This window comes from Oncorhynchus keta, chromosome 34, assembly GCF_023373465.1.
Source record: "Oncorhynchus keta strain PuntledgeMale-10-30-2019 chromosome 34, Oket_V2, whole genome shotgun sequence".
NCBI classification, from domain to species: Eukaryota; Metazoa; Chordata; class Actinopteri; order Salmoniformes; family Salmonidae; genus Oncorhynchus; species Oncorhynchus keta.
In genome coordinates, this window is record NC_068454.1 from 14,750,246 (window position 1) to 14,762,835 (window position 12,590).

The following is a 12,590-nucleotide window of genomic DNA, read 5'->3' on the forward strand; positions in this document are numbered from 1 at the left end:
CTCGTTGGCTACGCTATACCTATGCTCTCCTCCTGTTGGCTATGCCATACCTAGGCCCTCTTCCTCTTGGCTACGCTATACCTAGGCCCTCCTGTTGGCTACGCTATACCTAGGCCCTCCACCTGTTGTCTACGCTATACCTAGGCCCTCCTCCTGTTGGCTACGCTATACCTAGGCCCTCCTCCTGTTGGCTACGCTATACCTAGGCCCTCCTCCTGTTGGCTACGCTATACCTAGGCCCTCCTCCTGTTGGCTACGCTATACCTAGGCCCTCCTCTCGTTGGCTACGCTATACCTATGCCCTCCTCCTGTTGGCTATGCCATACCTAGGCCCTCCTCCTGTTGGCTATGCCATACCTAGTCCCTCCTCCTGTTGGCTATGCCATACCTAGGCCCTCCTCCTGTTGGCTATGCCATACCTAGGCCCTCCTCCTGTTGGCTACGCCATACCTAGGCCCTCCTCCTGCTGGCTACGCCATACCTAGGCCCTCCTCCTGTTGGCTATGCCATACCTAGGCCCTCCTCCTGTTGGCTATGCCATACCTAGGCCCTCCTCCTGTTGGCTATGCCATACCTAGTCCCTCCTCCTGTTGGCTATGCCATACCTAGGCCCTCCTCCTGTTGGCTATGCCATACCTAGGCCCTCCTCCTGTTGGCTACGCCATACCTAGGCCCTCCTCCTGCTGGCTACGCCATACCTAGGCCCTCCTCCTGTTGGCTACGCCATACCTAGGCCCTCCTCCTGTTGGTTATGCTATACCTAGGCCCTCCTCCTGTTGGCTATGCTATACCTAGGCCCTCCTCCTGTTGGCTATGCTATACCTAGGCCCTCCTCCTGTTGGCTATGCTATACCTAGGCCCTCCTCCTGTTGGCTATGCTATACCTAGGCCCTCCTCCTGTTGGCTACGCTATACCTAGGCCCTCCTCCTGTTGGCTACGCTATACCTAGGCCCTCCTCCTGTTGGCTACGCTATACCTAGGCCCTCCTCCTGTTGGCTATGCTATACCTAGGCCCTCCTCCTGTTGGCTACGCTATACCTAGGCCCTCCTCCTGTTGGCTACGCTATACCTAGGCCCTCCAACGTATAGGTCCAGAGTTAGCCCCAACTCTAGGCCTGTACACCAGCCATCCAGGACAGAAAACAACTACAGTGCCTTGCGAAAGTATTCGGCCCCCTTGAACTTTGCGACCTTTTGCCACATTTCAGGCTTCAAACATAAAGATATAAAACTGTATTTTTTTGTGAAGAATCAACAACAAGTGGGACACAATCATGATGTGGAACGACATTTATTGGATATTTCAAACGTTTTTAACAAATCAAAAACTGAAAAATTGGGCGTGCAAAATTATTCAGCCCCCTTCAGTTAATACTTTGTAGCGCCACCTTTTGCTGCGATTACAGCTGTAAGTCGCTTGGGGTATGTCTCTATCAGTATTGCACATCGAGAGACTGAAAATGTTTCCCATTCCTCCTTGGAAAACAGCTCGAGCTCAGTGAGGTTGGATGGAGAGCATTTGTGAACAGTAGTTTTCAGTTCTTTCCACAGATTCTCGATTGGTTTCAGGTCTGGACTTTGACTTGGATATGTTTATTTTTGAACCATTCCATTGTAGATTTTGCTTTATGTTTTGGATCATTGTCTTGTTGGAAGACAAATCTCCGTCCCAGTCTCAGGTCTTTTGCAGACTACATCAGGTTTTCTTCCAGAATGGTCCTGTATATGGCTCCATCCATCTTCCCATCAATTTTAACCATCTTCCCTGTCCCTGCTGAAGAAAAGCAGGCCCAAACCATGATGCTGCCACCACCATGTTTGACAGTGGGGATGGTGTGTTCAGGGTGATGAGCTGTGTTTTGCATTGTTGCCAAAAAGTTCCATTTTCGTTTCATCTGACCAGAGCACCTTCTTCCACATGTTTGGTGTGTCTCCCAGGTGGCTTGTGGCAAACTTTAAACAACACTTTCTATAGATATCTTTAAGAAATGGCTTTCTTCTTGCCACTCTTCCATAAAGGCCAGATTTGTGCAATATACTGATTGTTGTCCTATGGACAGAGTCTCCCACCTCAGCTGTAGATCTCTGCAGTTCATCCAGAGTGATCATGGGCCTCTTGGCTGCATCTCTGATCAGTCTTCTCCTTGTATGAGCTGAAAGTTTAGAGGGACGGCCAGGTCTTGGTAGATTTGCAGTGGTCTGATACTCCTTCCATTTCAATATTATCGCTTGCAGAGTGATCCTTGGGATGTTTAAAGCTTGGGAAATCATTTTGTATCTAAATCCGGCTTTAAACTTCTTCACAACAGTATCTCGGACCTGCCTGGTGTGTTCCTTGTTCTTCATGATGCTCTCTGCGTTTTTAACGGACCTCTGAGACTATCACAGTGCAGGTGCATTTATACGGAGACTTGATTACACACAGGTGGATTGTATTTATTATCATTAGTCATTTAGGTCAACATTGGATCATTCAGAGATCCTCACTGAACGTCTGGAGAGAGTTTGCTGCACTGAAAGTAAAGGGGCTGAATAATTTTGCACGCCCAATATTTCAGTTTTTGATTTGTTAAAAAAGTTTGAAATATCCAATAAATGTCGTTCCACTTCATGATTGTGTCCCACTTGTTGTTGATTCTTCACAAAAAAATCCAGTTTTATATCTTTATGTTTGAAGCCTGAAATGTGGCAAAAGGTCGCAAAGTTCAAGGGGGCCGAATACTTTCGCAAGGCACTGTACCAGCCTGGAACAAGAAACACCTCCCCTCAGATCAGACACCCTCCCTACTGATGGATCAAGGTGCGACACATATCTGTTCATAGCGATAGCTCCATGCATAATCCTCCTGTGTAGATCAGCAGTACGCTTCTCTATGGGAGGCTTATACAGGGAGCCAACATCCTCTCAGAGAAGAGCCCAGTCCCACCTCCCCAGCCTCCCCGTTGGCATCGTCACAGCCACCACATACAGAGCCTTCTTGCTGGCTGTGAAAAAGGCCCTCATCTCCGGAGTCTTGAACGATAGGATCATTCCCTCTCCTTCCTGGAGTTCTCCTGCAGCGGCAACCATGGTGAAAGAAGGTAAGTCAGTCTCTGCTTACTCCCCAGCAGCTCTCTGAATGAGTAGTGCAGCACAGAACCTCATCCCTACACGTCCCCACTGTAGCACACCAGGAAGAATAGGAGATCCTGCTCTGACCTATTTCCCCATTATCAGACCCTAACCCTTCTCTCAGTTCACCTTAGCTGATGGCGCCCCCTCAAACAACACTAAAGCCCCAATCACCTGATGCAGAGAGAAAGAGACAGATTCAGAGAGAGAGACAGGGAGAGAGAGAAACTAAAGATAGATATCAGAGAGAGAACACAAATGAAAGAAAGAGAGAGAGATAACACAAATTAAAGAGAGACAGAGATAATGGAGAATAATGTTATATTGAGGAGGAGTAGGCCCTTTCCTGTTTCAGAATGACAATGCCCCAGTACACAAAGTGAGGTCCATACAGAAATGGTTTGTCGAGATAGGAGTGGAAGAACTTGACTGGCCTGCACAGAGCCCTGACCTCAACCCAAAAAAACACCTTTGGGATGAATTGGAACGCCGACTGCGAGCCAGGCCTAATCGCCCAACATCAGTGCCTGACCTCACTAATGCTCTTGTGGCTGAATGGAAGCAAATCCCCCACAGCAATGTTCCAACATCTAGTGGAAAGCCTTCCCAGAAGAGTGGAGGCTGTTATAGCAGCAATGTTCCAACATCTAGTGGAAAGCCTTCCCAGAAGAGTGGAGGCTGTTATAGCAGCAATGTTCCAACATCTAGTGGAAAGCGTTCCCAGTAGAGTGGAGGCTGTTATAGCAGCAATGTTCCAACATCTAGTGGAAAGCCTTCCCAGAAGAGTGGAGGCTGTTATAGCAGCAATGTTCCAACATCTAGTGGAAAGCCTTCCCAGAAGAGTAGAGGCTGTTATAGCAGCAATGTTCCAACATCTAGTGGAAAGCCTTCCCAGAAGAGTGGAGGCTGTTATAGCAGCAATGTTCCAACATCTAGTGGAAAGCCTTCCCAGAAGAGTGGAGGCTGTTATAGCAGCAATGTTCCAACATCTAGTGGAAAGCCTTCCCAGAAGAGTAGAGGCTGTTATAGCAGCAATGTTCCAACATCTAGTGGAAAGCCTTCCCAGAAGAGTGGAGGCTGTTATAGCAGCAATGTTCCAACATCTAGTGGAAAGCCTTCCCAGAAGAGTGGAGGCTGTTATAGCAGCAATGTTCCAACATCTAGTGGAAAGCCTTCCCAGAAGAGTAGAGGCTGTTATAGCAGCAATGTTCCAACATCTAGTGGAAAGCCTTCCCAGAAGAGTGGAGGCTGTTATAGCAGCAATGTTCCAACATCTAGTGGAAAGCCTTCCCAGAAGAGTGGAGGCTGTTATAGCAGCAATGTTCCAACATCTAGTGGAAAGCGTTCCCAGAAGAGTAGAGGCTGTTATAGCAGCAATGTTCCAACATCTAGTGGAAAGCGTTCCCAGAAGAGTGGAGGCTATTATAGCAGCAATGTTCCAACATCTAGTGGAAAGCCTTCCCAGAAGAGTGGAGGCTGTTATAGCAGCAATGTTCCAATATCTAGTGGAAAGCCTTCCCAGAAGAGTAGAGGCTGTTATAGCAGCAATGTTCCAACATCTAGTGGAAAGCCTTCCCAGAAGAGTGGAGGCTGTTATAGCAGCAATGTTACAACATCTAGTGGAAAGCCTTCCCAGAAGAGTGGAGGCTGTTATAGCAGCAATGTTACAACATCTAGTGGAAAGCCTTCCCAGAAGAGTGGAGGCTGTTATAGCAGCAATGTTACAACATCTAGTGGAAAGCCTTCCCAGAAGAGTGGAGGCTGTTATAGCAAAGGGAGGAACAACCTCCATATTAATTTTGGAACGACATGTTTGACGAGCAGTTTTTCACATACGTAGTGAATCTAAGAGTGTTGTATTCAAAGGCAGGGCCGTGTGCTCTTCTCTCCCAACAGACTGTGCTTAAAAGCCATTACTCCAGTGATAAGCAGGCTGAGCAGGCATGAATATGTTTAGTGATGTGTACTGTTTGGCTTCAATGGACCATCTCTCTCTCTCTAAATATCCTCTCTCTCTACTCCTCCGTCTTTTTATATTTCTCTCTCTTCATGCCAATTGTTTTTCTCCATCTCTCTCTCTCTCTCTTTATCCCCTCTTAGGGTCTAGAGTTTTTACTGGTCGTGTAATGTGGTCAAGCTAGGGAATACTGCTGTGTCCTAGTCTGTGTCCTAGTCTGTGTCCTAGTCTGTGCCCTAGTCTGTGCCCTAGTCTGTGTCCTAGTCTGTGTCCTAGTCTGTGTCCTAGTCGGTTTGTTGTAGAGAGGGCTACACTGTCTCACTGATTGGGTGGGGGACTACATCGAACACCCTGTCAGCCAGGCCTTGGTCTGTCCACCACACAATCACACAGCATTGGAAGACATGGACTGGTTAGACTGAGTCTAAACACACACTGATGCTGGTCGCAAACACACACACACACACACGCACACACAGGCACACACACACGCCAAGCCAAGAGCAAACAACTCTCCGCTCCAAATGTTATTCAACGTTGCAGTTTCTGGCTGGCCACTAAAACCATCGGCAGTGTCCAGCGCACAAACACACACACTCTAAAAGCCATGGGAAAAGTCTTTAGCTGGAGTAACACAGGAACATCCAGACTCCACACCGGAAAATTATGGGATTTTGGAGCGCCGTAAACGCTGGGAATGCCATCCAGACAGTGGAATGGGAAAATCAATTGAATAGCAGCTTTATCCAGTCTCTCCTGAGGGCTTATCATGCTTTCCCTGCTGATCTCTTGTGCACAACTGTTCAAGGCTGTAGAATTCCAAACAACTCCCATACCCTACATATTGAAGAACAGAGAATTCCCATTGGATCCAAAATGCTGAATAGATAAAGGAATGAAAATATATGTTATTACAACAATGGAAATACAATATAATTTTTTATTCTCTCACTCTGTTGATATCAAACCCTCCATGTCTCTTACATGGAGAGGAATCTGATTTGAGGGAAAACCGACAAGTGAGAATGACCATTACACTTGAGGAGTAAAGGAGAAGTGTGTGTGTGTGTGTGTCTTTAATTGCAGCAGTGAGAGTCCACCGTATTCAAACTCATTCACCTACACTACAGGAAAACAGATATCCATGACCTTTGAACCAGAGAACAATTACCAAACAGAGGCTTAATCTACAACACTATAACACTCCATCACCTGGGCTCAAATACTGTCACATACGGTGCATTTGGAAAGTATTCAGACCCCTTGACTTTTTCCACATTTTGTTACGCTAGACTTATTCTAAAATGTATTAAATACTTTTTTTCTTTACCTCAATCTACACACCATACCCCATAATGAAAAAAGCAAAAATTGGTTTTAGACGTTTTTGCAAATGTATATGAATTTTTTTTTTTATGTCACCTTCACATAAGTATTCAGACCCTTTACTCAGTACCTTGTTGAAGCACCTTTGGCAGCGATTACAAGTTTGGCACACCTGTATTTGGGGAGTTTCTCCCATTCTTCTCTGCAGATCCTCTCAACCTCTGTCAGGTTGGATGGGGAGCGTCGCTGCACAGATGTTTTCCGGTCTCTCCAGAGATGCTCAATCGGGTTTAAGGCTCTGACTGGGCCACTCAAGGACATTCAGAGACTTGTCCCGAAGCCACACCTGTGTCGTCTTTTCTGTATGCTTAGGGTCATTGTCCTGTTGGAAGGTAAACATTCACCCCAGTCTGAGGTCCTGAGTGATCTGGAGCAGGTTTTCATCATGGACCTCTCTGTACTTTGCTCAGTTCATCTTTCCCTCGATCCTGACTAGTGCCAGACTAGTGCCAGGTTTCCTCCAGACGTGACACTTGGCATTCACGCCAAATAGTTCAATCTTGGTTTCATCAGACCAGAGAATTGTGTTTCTCATGGTCTGAAAGTCCTTTAGGTGGCTTTTGGCAAACTCCAAGTGGGCTGTCATGTGCCTTTTACTGAGGAGTGGCTTCCGTCTGGCCAATCAACCATAAAGGCCTGCTTGGTGGAGTGCTGCAGAGATGGTTGTCCCTCTGGAAGGTTCTCCCATCTCCACAGAAGACCTCTGCGGCTCTGTCAGAGTGACCATTAGGTCATTGGTCACCTCCCTGACCAAGGCCCTTCTCCCCAGAATGCTCAGTTTGGCCAGGAGGCCAGCTCTAGGAAGACTCTTGGTGGTTCCAAACTAAATCCAATTAAGAATGATGGAGGCTAATGTGTTCTTAGGGGACCTTAAATGCTGCAGACGTTTTCTGGTAACCTTCCCCAGATCTGTGCCTCGACACAATCCTGTCTCGGAGCTCTACGGATAAATTCCTTCAACCTCATGGCTTGGTTTTTGCTCTGACATGCACTGTCAACTGTGGGACTTTATATAGACAGGTGGGTGCCTTTCCCAATCATGTACAATCAATTAAATTTACCACAGGTGGACACCAGTGAAGTTGTGGAAACATCTCAAGTATGATCAATGGAAACAGGATGCACCTAAACTTAATTTAGAGTCTGAATTTTGGCTTTGCAAAGGGTCCTGAACACTGATGTAAATAAGGTATTTCTGTTTTCACTTTGTCATTATACAGTATTGTGTGCAGATTGATGAGGATTTTTTAAATTTAATCCATTTTAGAATAAGGCTGTAACAGCACAAAATGTGGAAAAAGTCAAGGGGTCTGAATACTTTTCGAATACACCGTACATTTGAAGTAAATATTCAGATATCTTTCATTTGTAGTTGAATATTTTAATGTATTTGGAAATACACCTGGAAAGTATTCAGTATTTACAATATTGAAATACATGTATTTGAACCCAGATCTGGTCATCCCCACCGGCCAGTCTGAAAGACAGACAACACTCACAGGACCATGGTTTGATGAGAGGAGGGAGAGGAGTGTAACGGCAGATTTCCTCTTCGTCTGAAGAGGAGTAAGGATCGGACCAAGATGCAGCGTGGTAAGTGTTCATGACGATTTTAATAAGAAAAGCACTGAACACAAATGAATACGTGAAATAACCAAACTGAAACAGTACCGTGTGGCGACAAACACACACACGGAAACAAACACCCACAAACCAACAGTGAAACCCAGGCTACCTAAATATGGTTCTCAATCAGGGACAATGATAAACAGCTGCCTCTGATTGAGAACCATATCAGGCCAAACACAGAAATAGAAAATACATAGAAACACAAACATAGACTGCCCACTCCAACTCACACCCTGACCATACTAAATAAAGACAAAACAAAGGAAATAAAGGTCAGAATGTGACAATGAGAGAGAAAGAGAGGGAGAGGAAAGAGAAAGAGAGGGGGGGGAAAGAGAAAGAGAGGGGGAGGAGAGAGAGAGAGAGAGAGACGAGAGAGAAAGAGAGAGACGAGAGAGAAAGAGAGGGAGACGAGAGAGAAAGAGAGGGAAAGGAGAGAGAAAGAGAGGGAGAGGAGAGAGAAAGAGATAGAGACTAGAGAGAAAGAGAGAGGGAGACGAGAGAGAAAGAGAGGGAGAGGAGAGAGAAAAAGCGAGGGCGACGAGAGAGAAAGAGAGGGAGAGGAGAGAGAAAGAGAGGGAGAGGAGAGAGAAAGAGAGGGAGAGGAGAGAGAAAGAGAGAGGGAGACTAGAGGGAAAGAGAGGGAGAGGAGAGAAAGAGAGGGAGAGGAGAGAGAGAGAGGAGAGAGAGAGGAGAGAGAGAGGAGAGAGAAAGAGAGAGGGAGACGAGAGAGAGAGGAGAGAGAGAAAGAGAGAGGGAGACGAGAGAGAAAGAGAGGAGAGAGAAAGAGAGAGAGAGGAGAGAGAGAGAGGAGAGAGAAAGAGAGGGAGAGGAGAGAGGAGAGAGAGAGGAGAGATAAAGAGAGAGAGACGAGAGAGAAAGAGAGGGAGAGGAGAGAGAGAGAGGAGAGAGAAAGAGAGAGAGACGAGAGAGAGAGAGGGAGACGAGAGAGAAAGAGAGGGAGACGAGAGAGACAGAGGCGAGAGAGAGGAGAGAGAGAGGAGAGAGAGGAGAGAGAAAGAGAGATGGAGACGAGAGAGAAAGAGAGGGAGACGAGAGAAAAAGAGAGGGAGAGGAGAGAGAAAGAGAGAGGGCGACGAGAGACAAAGAGAGGGAGAGGAGAGACAAAGAGAGGGAGTGGGAGAGAGAAAGAGAGAGGGCGACGAGAGAGAGGAGAGAGAAAGAGAGAGAGACGAGAGAGGGAGAGGAGAGAGAGAGAGGAGAGGGAGAGGAGAGAGAAAGAGAGAGGGAGGAGAGAGAAAGATAGGGAGAGGAGAGAGAAAGAGAGGGAGAGGAGAGAGAAAGAGAGGGAGAGGAGAGAGAAAGAGAGAGAGAGGGCGACGAGAGAGAAAGAGAGTGAGATGAGAGAGAAAGAGAGTGAGATGAGAGAGAAAGAGAGTGAGATAAGAGAGAAAGAGATAGGGCGACGAGAGAGAAAGAGAGTGAGATGAGAGAGAAAGAGAGTGAGATGAGAGAGAAAGAGAGTGAGATGAGAGAGAAAGAGAGTGAGATGAGAGAGAAAGAGAGAGGGCGACGAGAGAGAAAGAGAGTGAGATGAGAGAGAAAGAGAGTGATGAGAGAGAAAGAGAGAGGGCGATGAGAGAGAAAGAGAGTGAGATGAGAGAGAAAGAGAGTGAGATGAGAGAGAAAGAGAGTGAGATGAGAGAGAAAGAGAGAGGGCGACGAGAGAGAAAGAGAGTGAGATGAGAGAGAAAGAGAGTGAGATGAGAGGGAGAGGAGAGAGAAAGAGAGTGAGATGAGAGAGTGTTGACTGGGTAAATAACTTAACACTAATTTACAAAATGTCCCAGAATTTTATTTTGGGCTACAATCTATGGTAACTTTGGTGATTTATACTTGAATAACTTTAAAAAATGTATTCATATAAAATATACATTTTTTTCCTTCATCTTTTTACAATGAGTGTACAAAACATTAAGAACACCTTACAAATATGGAGGTGCACCCCCTTTTGCCCTCAGAACAACCTCAATTCGTCGGGCATGGACTCTACAGGGTGTCAAATGTGTTTTACAGGGATGCTGGCCCATTGTTGACTCTAATGCTTCCAACAGTTGGTTCAAGTTGGCTGGTTGTCCTTTGGATGGTGGACCATTCTTGATACACACGGGAAACTGTTGAGCTTGAAAAACCCAGCAGTTCATGAAACAAACCGATGTGCCTGGCACCTACCCCCATACCCCGTTCAAATATTTTGTCTTTCCCGTTCACCCTCTGAATAGGGCAGCAGATAGCCTAGTGGTTAACAGCTTTGGGCCAGTAAACTGAAATGTTGCTGGGTCAAATCGCAGGTAACCATGGTTGGCAGAGGAAGAACAATGATTCCAACACCCACACACTCACACTCACACAGTAACACCCACACACTAACACCCCCACACTAACACCCACATACTTACAATAACACACACACACACTAACACACACACTAACACCCACACACTCACACCAATACACACACACTAACACACAGCCACACACTAACACCCACACATGTACAATAACACACACACTCACACCATCACACACACACACACTAACACCCACACACTAACACCCACAGACTCACACTAACACCCACACACTCACACTCACACACTAACACACACTAACACCCACACATTTACAAAAACACACACACACTCATACACTAACACCCACACACTTACACTAACACCCACACACTAACACTCATGCCAACACACTAACACCCCCACACTAACACACATACACTAACACCCATACCCACACACTCACACTAACACACGCACACACTCAAACACACACACAGACACTCTCAAACACACACAGACACTCTCAAACACAAACACAGACACTTTCAAACACACACACACACACACACACACAGACACTCTCAAACACACACACACACAGACACTATCAAACACACACACACGCAGACACTCTCAAACACACACACACAATGACACTCTCAAACACACACATACACTCTCAAACACACACACACACACACACACACACACACACACACACACACACACACACACACACACACACACACACACACACACACACACACACACACACACACACACACACACACACAATGACACTCTCAAACACACACACACAGACACTCTCAAACACACACACTCTCAAACAAACACACACAATGACACTCTCAAACACACACACACATAGACACTCTCTCACACACACACACACACACACACACACACACACACACACACACACACACACACACACACACACACACACACACACACACACACACACACAACACACACACACACACAGACACTCTCAAACACACACACAGAGACAGAGACTTTCAAACACACACACACACACACATACACACACACACAGACACTCTCAAACAAACACACACGCAGACACTCTCAAACACACAAACACACACAATGACACTCTCAAACACACACACACACACAACACACACACAGACACTCTCAAACACACAGACACTCTCAAATACACACACACACAAAACACACACACACACACTCAAACACACACACAGACACTCTCAAACACACACACACACACACACACACACACACACACACACACACACACACACACACACACACACACACACACACACACACACACACACACACACACACACACAATGACACTCAAACACACAAACACAGACACTCTCAGACACACAAACACAGAGACTTTCAAACACACACACACACACACACACATACACACACACAGACCCTCTCAATCACACACACACACAGACACTCTCAAACACACACACACGCAGCCACTCTCAAACACACACACACACACAATGACACTCTCAAACACACACACACAGACACTCTCAAACACACATACACTCTCAAACACACACACACACACACACTCAAACACACACAGACACTCTCAAACACACACACACAGACACTATTCAAACACACACACACACAATGACACTCTCAAACACAAAAACACAGACACTTTCAAACACACACACACACACACACACACACACACACACACACACACACACACACACACACACACACACACACACACACACACACACACACACACACACACACACACACACACAGACACTATTCAAACACACACACACACAATGACACTCTCAAACACAAAAACACAGACACTTTCAAACACACTCTCAAACACACACACACACACAGACACTATCAAACACACACACACGCAGACACTCTCAAACACACACACACAATGACACTCTCAAACACACACATACACTCTCAAACACACACACACAATGACACTCTCAAACACACACACACAGACACTCTCAAACACACACACACACACACACACACACACACACACACACACACACACACACACACACACACACACACACACACACACACACACACACACACACACACACACACACACAATGACACTCTCAAACACACACACACAGACACTCTCAA

General features: G+C 46.2%; 1 protein-coding gene across 7 annotated transcripts in view; it reads right to left on the reverse strand.

The window, feature by feature from the left end:
• The window catches only part of LOC118366765 (interleukin-1 receptor accessory protein-like 1-B), a 580,901-nt gene that overhangs the window by 478,610 nt on the left and 89,701 nt on the right, over positions 1 to 12,590 (reverse strand). The window lies entirely within an intron of this gene.